This window comes from Rutidosis leptorrhynchoides, chromosome 1 (assembly GCF_046630445.1).
Source record: "Rutidosis leptorrhynchoides isolate AG116_Rl617_1_P2 chromosome 1, CSIRO_AGI_Rlap_v1, whole genome shotgun sequence".
Taxonomy (NCBI): Eukaryota; Viridiplantae; Streptophyta; class Magnoliopsida; order Asterales; family Asteraceae; genus Rutidosis; species Rutidosis leptorrhynchoides.
This window is the reverse complement of record NC_092333.1, coordinates 509,356,615-509,374,393: the sequence shown is the minus strand read 5'-3', so window position 1 is coordinate 509,374,393 and position 17,779 is coordinate 509,356,615.

Here is a 17,779-nt window from a genome sequence, read left to right as displayed (position 1 = left end):
TATAAGGAAAGAGGCATAACACTTACACTTGCACCTAAATCTGCTAGTGCATCATACATGACACAATCACTAAGTAGACAAGGAACAATAAATTCACCCGGATCACCTACCCTAGGTGGAGGTTTTGGTGGAACTGTCTTCACCGGGTTTATATTTACGGCTTTTGTTTCTTGCACTTTTTTATTCTTCTTCTTCTTCTTTCCAGAGGTATCACAAACTTTATTACCTATTACTTGCTCATACTCAACTCCTTTTCTTGGAAACGGGATGGGTGGTCTGTATGGTGCCACCACTGGCTTTACATACTCGGGTGGTGGTGGTGTAACTTCTTCATTGTTACTCTCATCTAAAACCTTCCCATCTTCTGGTGCTGGTTTTTCAGAATTCGTTGAAACCATATTAACATTCTCATTCCGAGGATTTACTTCAGTATCACTCGGTAGCTTTCCTTGTTCTCTTTCCCTTATTAATCTAACAACAGTACCTACTTGTTTTTCTAGATTCAAAATGGAAGCTTGTTGAGTTCTAAGTGACTGATCAAACCTCTCATTCGTTTGGGTTTGAGATGTAATAAATTGTGTTTGAGATTCAACTAGCTTTGCTATCATTTCTTCTAGATTTGACTTTTTCTCTTCGAGTTGTTGTGGTGGTTTATACAAGCTAGGTCTTTGTTGATTGAAAGTGTTGTTTTGAGTTGGTTGGTTATTCGGACCTTGTTGGTTGTACAAGTTATTTTCGGGTCCTTTTGGATTGTAAAGAATGTATTGATTTCGATTGAAGTTCGGCCTTGGCGGTTGATAATTATTTTGATAATCATTTCCCGGCCTTTGGTTCATATAAGAAACATTCTCTCGTTGTTCCATCATTGGTTCAACATTACAATCTTTCAATAAGTGTGGTCCACCGCATTGCTCACAACTGATTCGAATTGCGTGAATATCTTTATTCATCTTTTCCATTCTTCTTTCGAAAGCATCTATTTTTGCGGAAACGGAATCAAAGTCATGGCTAGAATCGGCTCTAGCCGCTTTAGATGATCGAAATATATCTTTTTCTTGGTGCCACTCATGTGAGTGGGATGCTGTGTTATCAATGATTTTGTAAGCTTCAGTTGCGGTTTTCTTCATAATGGAACCACCAGCTGTTATATCGATGTCTTTTCGTGTAGCAACGTTGACACCTTGGTAGAATATTTGTACTATTTGGTAAGTGTCTAAACCGTGTTGAGGACATCCTCTCAACATCCTTCCGAATCTTGTCCACGCCTCATATAATGTTTCATTTGGCTTTTGCGCGAACGTAACAATTTCTCCTTGAAGTCTCACGGCTTTAGATGCCGGAAAGAATTGTTTAAGAAATTTTTCAACTAAAACATCCCATGTGTCAATCGCCCCTTCAGGTAACGATTCTAACCAATCTTTGGCTTCTCCCTTTAAAGTCCAGGGAAACAACATGAGATAGATCTGCTCATCTTCCACTTCTCGGATTTTGAATAGTGTACAAATTCTTTTAAACGTACGAAGGTGTTCGTTAGGATCTTCATTCGGTGCACCACTGAATTGGCATTGGTTAGTTACCATGTGTAGAATTTGTCCTTTGATTTCATAATCTGACGCATTAACTTCTGGCTTAATAATGGCGTGACCTTGGCCCGTGCGTGTGGCTCTCATTCGATCTTCCATACTTAGAGGTTCCGTTACTTCCATAATTGAATTTGTTGAATACGAATCACTAGAGGATTCTGATTTAACGGTTTGTGGTTCAGGAGGAATAATTAGTGGTTCAGGATCTTGGAATTGTCCTTGAATATGCTCCGGGTTCTTAATTGTGAAGTCGGGTTCAAAAGATGGATTATCGGAAATTTGAGTTGGAGTTCTTGTTCGACTAGATGACGATTCTAAAGAAAAATCAACGGCGACAATATTTGCTAGATGTCTTGATCGAGTTACAGGTGGTGAACGTATGAAAGGTGGTGAACGTTTTGCTCGGTGCATTCACTGAATATCCTATTAGTTTTTAAAAAGGAAAGAAAAATTATAATAAGTTATCCAATTAATAGACTTTTCTGATTTTGCCCACGTTTCGAATAGCCAAAAGATGCAGCAGAGGGGCAGGATTCGTTTGGTCTCAATATAATTGAGTACTGTTTGGCTCCAATAACCCGGTCCACGTACAAATCCAACTATTACTACGAACCAGAAAATTTTGATGTCTATCAATTTAACCACTTAAAATAAATTTTCGTAATTTTAAGAAATTTAGAGAAGAAGTAGAAAAAAAATTCTAAGTCCTAAAAACTAGAATGGCGAGAAATAAGAAAGAAATAGATTGCACGTCGAAAAATGTCGAAAAATAAAAGGTCGAAAAATAGGCGTCGAAAAATAAAAATAAGAAAGTAGTGCGAAATACGGCGTCGTAAAATTCTAAAGCACCTAAAACTTAGTCTAAGGAATAAGCACTTAAGGGATTTTACGGCAAAGCCTAAAAATTCTAGAAGTAAAAATAACTATGGCAAAACTAAACTTAATACTAAAAGTTGCGACTATAGTCTAAAAATCTAAAGGTAATAAAACTAAAAAAAAACATTTTTTTTTATAGACAAAATTTTAAAAATATATATATATTTTTTTTTAATAATTTTTTTTTTTTTTTTTACGTTTTTGTTTTTTTTTTACGTTTTTGTTTTTTTTACGTTTTTTTTTTTTTTTTTTTCGCTTTTTTTTTTTTTTTTTTTAAATTTTTTTTTTTTTTAAAACGATTTTTTTTTTTTTAAAAAAAACGATTTTTTTTTACAAATTAATAATTTTTTATAATTATAATTTTTTTTTCAACACTTTTTTTTTTTTTTTTTTTTAATTCATTTACTATTCATGAATAGTAAATGAAAATAAATTAATTAATTTACTGTTCACATGAAAGCGACATGATAGCAATTATTAATTATAAGTTACATAATATACCCCTGAAGTATTTAATAAATACGACTTTTTTTTAAAATTTACGTATAAATTTTTGATTCTTAAATATTATTATATTATTATATTCTATTTCAATATTATTATATTATTATATTCTATTTCAATATTATTATATTATTATATTTTATTTCAATATTATTATAATTAAAAATATAGCGTTTTAGCGCTCCCCGGCAGCGGCGCCAAAAACTTGATGATGTAGCGTGAGGGTACGAAATAGTATTATTTTTAATACAAAATACTACAAAATATGACACAAGTTTTATTAATTTACGGATGGGATATACCTAAACCTTGCTACAACACTATAGGCAGTGTACCTAATCGTAGAGTAGTGTAGTTTTTAGTAAGTCCGGTTCGTTCCACAGGGAGCTGGTGAAGTTAACGCTATATTATTAAGTTTATTTGTAAAAATATATATATAAATAAGTAGTAGTATTATTATAAAATGGGGGTTTTACCGTTTAATGACCGGTTTGTCGATTTTAAGCGTAAAAATAAATGACAAAAATTAAAGTGCGTAAAATAAATTGCGATAAATAAAATGACAGAAAATAAAATTGCGAGTAATAAAATGACAGTAAATAAAGATACGATGAGAAATATAATAAAAGAATTATGCTTATTTAAACTTCCGTAATCATGATGTTTGACGTGTTGATTTTAATTTATTACCATGGGTTAATTGTCCTTTGTCCTAGTTTATTTGATACGTCTATCTGGTTTTTGTCCATAATAGTCCATCGGTCATAAATATAAAGTGCGAGTATCCTCGTCAAATTACCCTTATACCCGAAGTCAAATATTCCAACTGATTAAGGATTTAAACTATGACGCAGTTATCACTTCTGTCAACAATTACACCAGTTATCACTGTATGTAATCCACCCCTGTTTTAATTAGTTTATGAATATTAATTCATCCACTTTATCAGAATGAATAATCAATTACCCAACCCAATTGATTAATTAAATGATTATAATAGATTCCATATGAACGTCACTAAATAGGACAACCATAATCATTATTAATTATTAGGTTAATTAATTTGAAGATAGGTTCGACAGACTCCAATGAGTTGTCACTCAATTAGACAATACCCCCCATCTATTAATAGTCAATAGTCCAATTTCCACAAGTGTCGGTCTTTTGCCCAAACCTTAATTATGGTACAAAGTTCAATAACCCCGTCTTAATATTTTAGCCCAACATCACGATTACTTCGGCTCAAATAAGCATAATAATAACTTAGCTACGAGACATTAATGTAAAAAGGTTGAACATAACTTACAATGATTAAAAATAGCGTAGCGTTACACGGACAGAATTTCGACTTACACACTCAAATGATCTCTATCATAAATCTTATTATTATCATAATTTAAACTTAAAATTAAGATTATTGTTATATCTTATTACATTAACATTATGATAGAGATATAGAATATAGATATTGATAATTGATATTGATAATTGATCGAAGAAAAAAGATCGGAAAAAAATTCTTCCTCTGGCTCATCGTTACATAGATCGTTCCTTTTATAGGCCAAATTATAAATTGAATTTTCATTTACGACCCCTGAACTATGCTCAATTAACAACTTTTTATTATTTAATATTATTCTTATTATGATTTATTTAAATATTATATTTTATTCTTGTGCATAGTTGACTCGTAATTTTTACACCGTTGCGTCGAGCGCTGAGAGTTGACTCATGTCTTGGTTCCGGATTTTCGAACGTCCTTTCGTACAATTTTATATCGTGTACTTTGCGTTTTGTAACTTGTACTCTTGTCATTTTTAGACGTTTCTCATCAATAAATTGAACCTTTTGAATTGTATCTTGTACATTTGAGCTTTTTGGACGTTTTGGTCTTTCAAATCTTCGTTTTTGTCTTTAAATCTTCATTTTCGAGCGATTTGCGTCTTTCGTCTTCGCACTTATTTATTTAACTATTACAACTAAAAATAAGGAAATTACATTAAAAAACTTTACATATTGGAACGATATTGCTACTAAATATATGTTCATTTGGAACACTATCAATGATAATGAAGAATATCATCTGGAAAGGTTTAGAATAAGGAGTAGGGTTCTTACTAACGGTTTCAGCATGCACTGAATCGTTTGGATTCTTTGAAGTCGAGTTTAGTTTTCATGATTTGTCCACGGTTTCCTTCATACTTTGCTCAATCCGTTTTCCAGTTTCAACACTTCTCTTTTTCTGGGCTTTTCCAACATACTGTACTTCATTGTAAACTTTTGACTATTAAGGTCATTTACGGTTTTTACTGCTTCATCAGCATTTCAAAAACTACTTCATAGTTCTAGACGTTTTTCTGAAACTTCACATTCGGGGTATGAAATTCTTAGAGATAAACGTCATAAGTATAGCTGGAGAAGTTCTGCCAGATTTTAAAAATACAACTTGCGGGTTTTGTCAAAAGGATGCCGAGCTGCTGGTACATGATGTCGTGAAAGGTTCTCCAGTAACGACGGCGAAAGGACAACGTATAAATATCGAGATTATAATAGGAGTAATCTCACTGAGAAGTCGAAGTGGAGCTGTGACAAAATTAGCTTCCTGAAAAGAAATTGTAGGGTTGTTTTTTTTTTTGCTAATAAATGGCAAAGGATTCAACACGATATGTGTTAAGCTATGAATTTGGTTTCGAGAGTTTTTTTTTTTTTTTTTTTTTTTCGGGTGCATAACTGTATGCACGAATCTTTCTTCCATAGACGAGGTGCAGCTAGTTCAACTTCTCGATCGAGGTGTTTTCAAGAATCATGATAGGTTTGAACGCGAGTTGTAATCATCAAGATACGAATGAGGTTTAAGATGAAATCAAGTGGCAAACTTGAAGATTAGTTTAGTTTCATATGTTATAGTCAATATTTTTTTTTAATTCATTTTACTTGTCCATAGTTAGCAGTCTGTTAGTCCGATTGTCCAATGGTTCAATAAATTCATATATAAATTAGATATATAATATTCGAATTACTTAATACGTATCGTGACCCGTGTACCGGTCTCGGTGTCGATCACAACTCAAAGTATATATATATATTTTGGAATCAACTCCGACCCTGTATAGCCAACTCCCACCTTCACATATAGAGTGTCTATGGTTGTTCCAAAATATATATATAGATGGGTCAATATGATAAGTCGAAACCTTGCATACGTGTCCCGTTATTTAAAGTGCGTAAAAGTAAATAACAGAAATTAAATGACGATAAATAAAATTGCGAGAATGTAAATTGCGATAAATTAAATGTTAATCAGTTAGCTGGGAACAGTTAGCCGGAACAGTTAGCGTGGAATCCTTAACAGATTTTCAATTAGTTAATTCGTGTGTTTCTAACAATTTTTATTTTTGTCCAATGTTTTCTTCGTTATGCCACTTGTTGGATTCGGATTAAAAAAAATCCAAATATGAAATTTAAATGGAGGTGGTTAATCTGAGGTAAACGGATACGTATATCGATGATTGTAAATAGAATAGCAAATGACCGTTGAATCAGATTCGAAGAATGTACAGTGTAACTTATTAATGTGAAATCTAAATATTCCTCGGGTACTACCCACCCGTTAAAATATTTTCATCATTAACAGTTTGTACGAAAGAATTTTTAATTACTATCTTTATGAAAATATACTTGCATATATATTTTCTTCAGAGATAATCATAGATTTAATGAGTCAATAAGATATTAAACTCATTTGATTTATCGTTAATTCTAGATTACATAATCTCTAAGACTTTAGAAATTACATAATCGTCATACGATACGTAAAGCGAAGATAATCGATGTAGAACGATATATAGAACGAAGATCATACTCGAAGTACAGATATTGAGTCGTGTGATGTTGATATTCGAGATACAGATTGTGATGTTGAGATTGTGATTGGGGTGATAAAGGTACTGTCGGCGTTGACGATGGTAGTACGGATTATGCTGCTGGTGCTGCTGGTGCTGTTTGTAACCTTCGCACCATATTCTCCAAAACCACTACCCGAGCACGGAGTTCGTTGACTTCTTCTATTATACCAGGATGATTGACGGTTGGAACGAGCGAATGAACAAGATTTGAAATATGGGATAGTATGTAATCATGACGAGATACTCTAGAAATGAGCGAGAAAATGGTGTTTCGAATGGGTTCGCCGGTAAGTGCTTCAGGTTCATCGTTAAGAGGGCAATTTGGTGGATGAAATGGATCACCTTCTTCTTGCCTCCAGAAATTTAGTATATTATGAACCCATCCCCAGTTCATCCAGAATAGATGATGGGAAATTGGTTGATCCATTCCGGTGATGCTGTTCTCGAAGCTCGAATGGAAATCGATGTCGGCGTAGCTATCGAAGTCGGAGGAATTCGAACTGGATGAAGAATTCATCTTGTATAGTTGGAGAAATGAATTTTTTTGGTTTGGAATAGATTATAGGAGTTGGGTTTGGTACTCTTCAATACATAATTTTCATATGTATATATAATACCGAAATCCCGTGAATTACGGAGAATCTTTGAAATTCGTCGGGCAATGTTTATAGTAATAGATACGCTAGGATATGAATTTTGTTTATACACTATCGATGCACTAGATGCAGTAAGACGTGTCTAGACTAAAGAATGATAAGCAGGCAACTCCCTAAGGATGATAAGTAGATGGTTTCCGACTAGAAATGATAAGCAAAACTTTTTAGCAGGTAGATACGGTCAAAGTCCAGACTCACTAATGTATCCTAACAACTACCAGTTAGACACACTAATGCAAGGCCTGGTTCGCTAAGACCAACGCTCTGATACCAACTGTAGAAACCCGAACTAATCCTCCCGGACGACGTCTTCAACAGTTGGTCCCATTGCGATGATCGACTCCAATTAGTGTCTTTAGTATGAGCTAATGCACAGCGGAAAACTTAATTCGTACCTGAGAATAACATGCTTTAAAACGTCAACATAAAGTTGGTGAGATATATAGGTTTGATGCTAGCAGCGTTATAACTATGGACCACAAGATTTCATATGTAAACATTTTAATAAAAATATTCTAAGTGGTTGAGCACTTGGTAACCATACTTAACATTTAATCACGTCGCATATTCCCTTTATTATGAAATCTTACTACACTGTACCAAGTGTAGTCACGAAACGAAGTACTGTGCAACCGTTGAATACTGGTCGTCCAGTCCGGTTGGGGTTGTCAGGCCCGATAGATCTATCAACAGGATTCGCGTTTACAATACCGCTGTAAATAATAGTTACCAAGCTACAGGGAAGTATGCCAGTGGTACAACTCAACGTAGAATATATTTTTCAGTTACTTGTGTCCATAACATGAAACATAAAATACATGTATTCTCATCCCGAAATATTTAGAGTTTAAAAGTGGGACTATATACTCACCTAATGTATTTTGTAGTAAAAATACATATAACATCATTGAACAAGTGTAGGGTTGGCCTCTGATTCACGAACCTATATCATTTGTATATTTATTAACACATATAATCGTAATCGCACGAATATTTATATTATTAATGATATACTTGTTAAATTATATATTATATGTATTAATTATAGTTTTATGTAACTAATTGTTATTTGATAAAATAATAATAGTAAATTAAAGTTGTATTATCTTATAATAATAATAATAATAATAATAATAATAATAATAATAATAATAATAATAATAATAATAATAATAATAATAATAATAATAATAATAATAATAATAATAAATAAATAAATAGGAATTCTACCTCAAAGAAGTAATCCTAAAAAATGTCCAAGTCCGGGTTTGAACCCGCGACGTTTCGTTTAACCAACACTCTTCTAAACCACTGAACCGTTATCGTTTTCTTGTAATACTTCGCCAAATTGTTTTATTATCTTCATCCTTACATCCTAACATCATCATCATAAACATTGTACCATTATCATCACCAATATCATTTTAACAGAAACCGTATCGATTATCATATAAATCATGATCATAACCGTTTATTATCGTGAACTCATAACCATGACTCCTAATCATAATCGTAAATCATAACATTATCATATACATCACCTTGATCACAATTACCCCTTTACTATCATCAATTTCATTTATCATTTAAACAACTCGTTCACCTCTAAAGTTTGATTTAATCCCTCGGCCCAACAGCTAAGCATGTACACTGCCCAAGTTAAATTATACTTACGGCCCAACTGAAAAACGTGTTCGACCCAACACCTTGTTTAAAAGTCTTCGGCCAAATGGACACACCGACCCAACAACAATTCACGGTGTACGTCCCATTTATCTATACTGCAAAAACCCATCATAATATTTATTCAAGTCTTGGTCATATAAACATAAAATACCGATTGGTAACTTGCAAGTGGGATAGAAAAGTTTTGATCATCACCAACCCTATCGTTAGTATCAAATATAAATGACCACATGTACGTCCCACAAGCATAACACTTTATCTTGAATTTTTGATAACGTGTTCATAGGATTCTTCCTTAGTCCCACCACGAACATGAATTGATTAGCAACAAGGATTGTCAAAAACTATATACCAGCCACGTATTTAATTATCATGTGGTGAAGTGGGGTATTTGAACCACTAATTCATGTTCATCATTATTATCGATTATCCATTATCATTAATCATCACTACCTTATTTTAGTATAAGAAGAACCAAGAAACGCTGCATTAGCACTTAGTTTCCCCCTTCACCATTCTCGTTCGTGGAGCAGCCAAGAGAAACAAATAATAAAAAAATATGGCAGCGAGTAAGGGTTGTAAAATAGACAGGTTATAGCAGTACGTGAATAAAAAAAATATAAGTTTAAAGTGGTGAGGGTTTCGGTGATTTGGTGTTGTAAGGTTTTCGGACGGGACAAAGGCAGGAACAAATATTTCGGGCAGTAGCAGTAATGAAGTGGGTTCAATCTGGTTGTATTAAGGTTTTCAAGTGAGTTTCTTTGATGAACACAAGTGGGTTTTGATGATTGTGAAGGTTGTGTTTAGTGATGTGGATTTCAAGGTGGTGAAATTCGGCTATGGTGGTGATACGGGTGTTTTTGAAGGTGATGGAAAATGACCAAATCATAACAAAAGGTATAAAATAAATGATGATCGAGGTGAAGATGGTTTTTGGGTTGATGGTTAAAACAGCAGCGGACGACTTTATTTAGTAGAAACAACCTAGCAGTCACGGTGCACGGTGGTGGTTTAGTTTAGTGATGAAAGTGGCGGGGTGGTAGAGGGTATCTATATATTGTAATCGAGCAATTAAAACAGCCAATTGATTTGATCATGTTTTTGTCTTGGACTGGTGATGATGGCGATAGAAGGGCTCACGAGCTGGATAGTAAACGAAACAGAAAAAAAAAAGACATATCTTATCTGCGTACAATCACATTATATATATCTGTATTTTCGTAATGTGTAATTGTATCTGTATAATCGTTCGTATTTATATATCTTTCATATTTATATATTTGAATTTATAGAAAATCTTAAATATAATAATAATATTTCAAATACTAATATTAATAATTATTTTAACAATAATACTAATAACTATGGATGATAACAAAGATATTATTATTGAAAAAGTTAATAATGATTTTTCATTTATAAAGGTACTAATAATATTTAACAATAATACAAGTAATAATTAAGATATAACAAGTTATATATATATTTATGTATATATCCGTATATTTATATATCAAATATATTTTTATATTTATATATTAATTATTTAAAGAACATAATAATAATACTACTTATATAAATATTAATAGCAAAGTAATGTTATTATCATTAATATATCAATTACATTTAACCTTGTAATTTAATGGAACACCATTTATTAATTATGTATTTTTATACGATGAATAGTTAATTTTTATATTTTATATATTTAATCAAAAATAATAGATTAATAATAACATATCTGAAAATAAAAAAAATATTAATATTATTAATGATACTAATAATATTATTAATTATAATAATATAAATTTTATGGATAATAATAATAACAATACAACAACATATAATACAGCAAATTATCATTTATATATCCATACACACATATCTATTTACAATTAATGGTTCATGAATCATCAGGCATGGTCAAAGGGTAACTGATTATCCTAATATAGATTTCAAACTTTCTAGACTCAATATTACAGATTTTGCTTATCGTATCAGAAACATATAAAGAATAAGGTTTAAATTTGGTCGGAAATTTCCGGGTCGTTACACATGATTGATGTATTATGTCATGCATGACATCATCAATCTTATTATGTCATGCATGACCTAATGATTTTTAGCTTATACTAGATATTTTTCACAAAATGACAAATTACAACTAGTATATAAAGATATCATATGTGATCAAATATTTACCATTCCATTTTCTAATTTTTACTTCAAGTTTATTTACACACACATACTCTATCTAGTTTTAGTATCCCTTTCTTTGTTCTTCATCTATTTCTAGCAAGTTCAAGCTTCAAAATCAAGGTATTAACATTGCCTAAACTTTTATTCAATTCATATGTTTATAGCTATCTATATAAGAGTTTATAAACTAGAACATAGTTTAGTTGATTCTAAACTTGTTTGAAAAACTAATCTAATCTTTCTAACTTAACTCTAATAACACTTATTTATATGTATTATGATGTTATATTAAGTTAATATAAGAACTTATAACTTGTACATATGAAGAACACCTTGAAACTTAACATATATCGCTTAATCCCTATTCGGTAAAAAGCGGGCTGTTTTGGGTTGGGAATTAAAAACGTATCTTAGACTTTGATTTCGAGGCTAAGACTTTGGAAATATGTTAATATATGTAAATAAGACTTCCAGTATTTTTTTCATGATTTTAGACAAAGTGAAAGTATTTTTTTTATCAAAAATCATATATTGGGTGGATGCCGGGATTTTTCCAAATCTGTCCACCGACACGAATGCAATATTTTCTAAAACGTATCATATAGAGGTTAAATACCTCGCTATGGGACCAATGAATAACGTACTGCGTTTATAGTGATATGAACGGTTCATTTCATATATATACATATATATACATATATATATATATATATATATATATATACATATATACATATATATATGTGTATATATATATATATACACATATATATGTGTATACATACATATATATATGTATATACATATATATATGTATATATGTACATATACATACATATATATATATGTATATATGTATATACATATATATATGTATATACATATATATATATGTATATATGTATATATATATATATGTGTGTATATATATATATATATATACATATACATATACATACATATATATACATATATATATATATATATGAGGAATATTAATTTTAGTCCATAAATTAAGTTGAGATTCAAGGGACCAATGAGAGCGCGACACGTGTCGCAAAAATCACATGTGATTGAAAAAAAAATTCAAAAATTTTTTTTTAAAAAAAATTTTTTAAATTTTTTTTTCGAAATTTAAAAAAAAAAATTTAAAATTTAAATTTTTTTTTTTTACAATCACATGTGATTTACCTGCACAATCACATGTGATTGAATTGTACAATCACATGTGATTGGATTTGCCATGCATAATCACATGTGATTGACATGCATAATCACATATGATTTTTAAAAAAAAAAATTCGAAAAAAAATTTTCGGAAAAAAATTTGAAAAAAAAAATTTTCTAAAAAAAAATTTTCGAATTTTTTTTTTCCCAATCACATGTGATTTTCGCGCCACATGTCGCGTTCTCATTGGTCCCTTTGTTTTCAAGCAAATTTATGGATGCAAGTGATTACAACTCATATATATATATATATATATATATATATATATATATATATATATATATATATATATATATATATATAAAATCTTACTAGATCATGATGCTTCATAACTGCCTACAATCCATACGGTTTGAAAGAATACGATACGATGATGTGTGAGTGACCAAAGTTTTGAGAGTTAATATTAATATTAATACATATAATTATTTTTTAATCGTTAATCAAATATACTTCTAATCCAATCTACCCATCCAATCCAACTATGTGTATAAAAAGATATCATAAGTAATCATAAAAAATCTTAATCATTTAAATAATTAATTTAATAAGAATATCAACATTAATTTGAATAATAATTCATATATTTCTTTCTTCTATTTCAAATTATTGATTTATATTTCAGCCACTATTTTAAATTTCAACTATTGATTGGTAAATCAACCAAAACTGTAAATATTAGTTACTTGTAAATCTTCCTAATTTTATATTATTTTGTTGAGAAAAAATTTAATAACACTAAAAACGGATTCGCAAATCAACATGTACGACTGATACAAGAAATCCAAAACGATCCATAGCAAAACAAAACAAACACAAACAAAACACGCTCACCAAGATGTTAATTATTTGTTAAAATGTTCTAAGATTTTCCCTATTCAGGTTATCCGGGAGAGCGAAGAATTCAACCTTATACACTTTTGTACACAGTCATTCAGGTTAATTATTTGTCTATCTGTATTATTTATTACTAAATGTTAATTATTATTAATTACTGATATCTGTGAAGTATATAAACTAGTTTTTAATGAAATTATAGATAAAACTATTTTATACCGTTACAATAATAATAATAATAATAATAATAATAATAATAATAATAATAATAATAATAATAATAATAATAATAATAATAATAATAATAACAACGTATAATCTCTCTATACATCAAAAGAAAATCTTAATAGAGCTATCTTATCTTTTTAGAGTGTTTTAAACTCATTAGATTGAAAAATTACAATGATTTACCCGTTAATCCAATCATCCATTTGTCTTAAAATTCACCTTTGTCGTATATCGTGACATCTTGAATTTTTATTCCTTTAATACCCTTAAACTAAAAGTAAGTTGATACTATCATACTTATATAATATATAATATGACATAATTTATTAGAACATGAGATAATATAATTTATTGATATTATCTATATATTCAATTAGAAAAAAGCAATTAGTACCGTTCATATACTTATCCGTCAATTTGGCTTTTGTTTTAAAAACAAATTTTTTAAGGAGCTATATAAGTTGTTGGTTTCCAATCTTATGCAATGCTTATTTCGCTTGAATGCTGCGAGCGGGGGCGAGTTTAGAGTGTAAGGAGTGGGGTCCTATATCCCCACTAGTGTAAATTCTTTTTATAGAATGTATAAGTCAAATTGTGTAGAACACTACTAAATTTAAAGATGGGAACCTATATATTTTTAAAAAATTTATGATTTTTTATAAGTAAACAACCACTGAAGTTCTCTTAAAATATAATTAGCTTTGAAAATTTTTTTGTGACTCCATTAAATTTTCATTCTAGATTCGTCACTGACTGCCGAGTAGGCATTTTTTCATGGCGTACCAGGTTTGATTTTTGGACGAGAAACCAACAAATTATAAATTTCTTGAAAAAGGGTTGTTTTTAATTAAAAACAGCCCCTTATTTGATTAAGAGTTCTGTTCCTAAATATAAAAGTGTGATCCGGAGTATATTCTTTGTGATGATATTGTTGTTTTAAAGCACTCGTAATTTTTCCATGCTTGATTGTACAAGTAAATATTAAGTACGGATCCTTAGTGGTCATGTCACGCTACTAAACTTTTGAAATTAGTAAAATAATTTTCGGATGACATATAAATGCTACCAAACGATTTTCAAACAATAAATTCACCAAATATTATATTAATATTATTATTACATATTAATATTAATATTAATGCATTAGATATTTGCGTATGTATTTGTACACTTTATTAAATCCATTATATATTAATATTGCACTTTTCGTCATACCTTTCAATCTAATAACTCTCGATATATAAAGTTCAAGTAATTATTTATATATCTCATAACCTTTCAATGTATTTGTACACTTTATTTTAATAGCTATTGATTATTGATAATATAAAGATGTAAGACATGTTGATAGATTTGTAATGACTACCACCTTTAAGTGCAATTGTCTCTAATGTAATTTCACGACCTAAATGTTAGATGTCAATTCAATATGTATAAATTCATAAATTGTGATCTTGGAGACCAAGTTGTACTCGACGACCGTGTTAGACTTGAAGACCAAGTCAAATTTAAAGATTAAGGCGTGCTTGATGGCCAACTTAACCTTGATGATCAAGTTGAAATTGGTTATAAAAGAATGTCAACTCTTTTATTCTAATTTGTACAAAACATAATACACTTTAAGTTTTAGTGTGAGTTGAGTTTGTGTAAGAGTATATTCAGTTAAGAGAGGAAAAGTGGATAATGTTCTATCTTGTATTTAGATAGTGGTCTATCGAGTCTACGTCAGTATAGAAATTTGTGATTGTAACATCCCGCATTTTTTCGTTAAATTATTTTAACGCCCGTCTTTTTATTTTATTGATATATTTCGCATCTAGATTTCTTATCCTTCGTTGGTTAATGTTCTTAATATTTTCGTTATTGGATTATAACATCTCCCATTTACTCTCGTGTATTTCAAAATAATTCGTTTGGTTAACTCACGCACCCGCATCCGAACTCGATGGACTAATTTCGTCATTTGATCAAAGATGTGACTAGTTGGACTAGTCAACATCCACCACCACCATTCTTTTCATTCATCACCTCCCATCTTTTCTCTACTACTTCCATTTTTACTCTCAAACACCCATTCCACTAAATCATCATCCATTTTGAATCTAGCAAGCATCAACTAAAACAAACTACATATTTGGAATCCTTGCATCTTCCTCTTCAATTCCATACCAATTTCATCTATTTTGGGTAACTTTCTAAAGACACTAGATTCTTTGTTCTTGATGTTTTTTAACTTGTAAAAGTGTTAATTAGTGTCTATGGCTCAAGTCTAACATGAATATATGATTTATATGCTTGATCTTGTCATTTTGATGTAACTAGCTTAAACTTGAAATGGGTGTGTTTGATTTTGAGATTTGGTTGCTTAAATATTGTTAGATGTTAAAAGTGTATGTATTAAATGAAAGGACCCGTTCATATACATTATAAACGATTCACAATAGTTGATTACATTGCGAGGTATTTGACCTCTATATGATACATTTTACAAACATTGCATTCGTTTTTAAAAGACAATCTTTCTTTACATCGAAAATTGACATGTATGCATACCATTTCATAATATCCAAACTATAAATGACCTAATCTGTCATTTACTTAATAATAATCTTTAATGAACTTCAACGACTCGAATGCAACGTCTTTTGAAATATGTCATGAATGACTCCAAGTAATATCTTTAAAATGAGCTAATGCACAGCGGAAGATCTCTTTCAAACCTGAGAATAAACATGCTTTCAAGTGTCAACCAAAAGGTTGGTGAGTTCATTAGTTTATCATAATCATTTATTTCCATCATTTTAATAGACCACAAGAATTTCATTTCCAGTTCTCATAAATATACGTCCCATGCATAGAGACAAAAATAATCATTCAAATGGTGAACACCTGGTAACCGACATTAACAATATGCATATAAGAATATCCCCTATCATTCCGGGATCCTCCTTCGGACATGATATAAATTTCGAAGTACTAAAGCATCCGGTACTTTGGATGGGGTTTGTTAGGCCCAATAGATCTATCTTTAGGATTCGCGTCAATTAGGGTGTCTGTTCCCTAATTCTTAGATTACCAGACTTAATAAAAAGGGGCATATTCGACTTCGATAATTCAACCATAGAATGTAGTTTCGATTACTTGTGTCTATATCGTAAAACATTTATAAAAGCAGCGCATGTATTCTCAGTCCCAAAAATATATATAAAAAGGGAGTAATGAAACTCACCATACTGTATTTCGTAGTAAAAATACATATAACGTCATTGAACAAGTGCAAGGTTGGCCTCGGATTCACGAACCTATATTAATTATATATATTTATATGTTGGTCAATATTTGTCTAACAATTTAGGCCAAGTCATAGTGTACCACAATCCTAATGCTCGAGTCTGACTCAACAGTATAGTAACATGTTATATTACCCATGCTCAGTTAAAATTCTAGTAAAAGGTGACGTGTGAAACAACGTAACACAAATGGTTTCATAATCATAAAATAGTATTTTAGTATTTAGAGAAAGTCAACACAAAAAAAAAATAACTGAAAAGTTAACGGGAAAAGTCAAAGTTCAAGGTCAAAAGTCAAAGGTTAAAGTAAAAACGAGGTCGCATGCAAAAATACAATAACTTATACAAAAGTGATTTTTCGGTCAAACATGACTAAACGGCCACTTCAGCGATTTTTAGAAAAAGTATCGGAACTCCGATTTATAAACGGCCAAAGATAAAAGTTACACATTACCAAAAAGATTAAACATAAATTTTACAGAAGTTAACTAAACCTAGACAACTCGTAGTTGCCAACGTGGTTTCGGCGTTTCAAAGTTAATTTTTCAGCTTTAATAAATTTACAAAAGTGACCGAGTAGCCTACTTTGGAGATTTTTAGAAAATTCATCGAAACTCGGATTGACAAACGGTCAAAGCCTGTAAATTCTCGTTACCACAAAGATATAACATGATTTTTGGCAAAAGTAAACACACATCAGGCCGACCATGACAACTGATACAAAACTGACATTTTCAAATAAAAAGTTTCAGCTCTTTTCAAAATTTTAAAATGTGACCAAACAGTC